Consider the following 704-nt stretch of genomic DNA (forward strand, 5'->3'; position numbering starts at 1 on the left):
ACTTGTTTGTGTTTACTTACAAAGTGAGCCTGAGAGTCCCCAAACACTTCAGTAGAGCTTAAAATGAGGTAACTAATCCCTCATGAAGTGGTCAAAGAAACTTTCGAAACACCGGATGTAGATATGGATCATCGCATTCAACATCTCTCGTTAGAATTTCTGGACTTTTACTTATTTGTGTATATTTGAAATTGAACCTGAGAGTTCAGCCAAACACTTCAATAGGACATCAAAAAATGAAGTAATTAATCCTCACAAAGTGGTTAATTAAGGAAACTCTCGGGATAACCTTGATAGATTTAGAGACATTAAAAATTGCATTCATCATTTCGAGTACTTTCCAGTTTGTACTCTTGCACTTCTACTTATTTGTGAAAATTTCAAAGTGAACCCGGGAGTTCCCCCAAACACTTCAGTAGGACATTAAAAATGAAGTAATTAATTCCTAATGAAGTGGTCAAGGGAACTCTAGGGATCACCTTGATATATAGATGTAGACATGAATCATTGCATTCATCATTTCCCATACTTTTCAGCTCGTACTCTTGCATTTCTACTTGTTTGTGTAAATTTCAAAGTGAACCTGAGAGTTCCCTCAAACACTTAAGTAGGGCATTAAAAATGAAGTAATAAAGCCTGTATGAAGTGGTCAAGAAAAGTCTCGGGAATACCTTGATAGTTGTTGACATGAATCATCACATTCA

General features: G+C 35.8%; 1 non-coding gene across 1 annotated transcript; it reads right to left on the reverse strand.

The window, feature by feature from the left end:
• Nucleotides 1-395: 395 nt before the first annotated feature.
• Nucleotides 396-467, reverse strand: MIR395J (microRNA MIR395j). Its single transcript, NR_127247.1, has one exon. It is a non-coding gene; the product is annotated as a microRNA MIR395j (primary transcript).
• Between the last annotated feature and the right edge of the window lie 237 nt (nt 468-704).

The sequence above is a fragment of the Solanum tuberosum genome, unplaced genomic scaffold (assembly GCF_000226075.1).
Source record: "Solanum tuberosum cultivar DM 1-3 516 R44 unplaced genomic scaffold, SolTub_3.0 scf01155, whole genome shotgun sequence".
Lineage (NCBI taxonomy): Eukaryota > Viridiplantae > Streptophyta > Magnoliopsida > Solanales > Solanaceae > Solanum > Solanum tuberosum.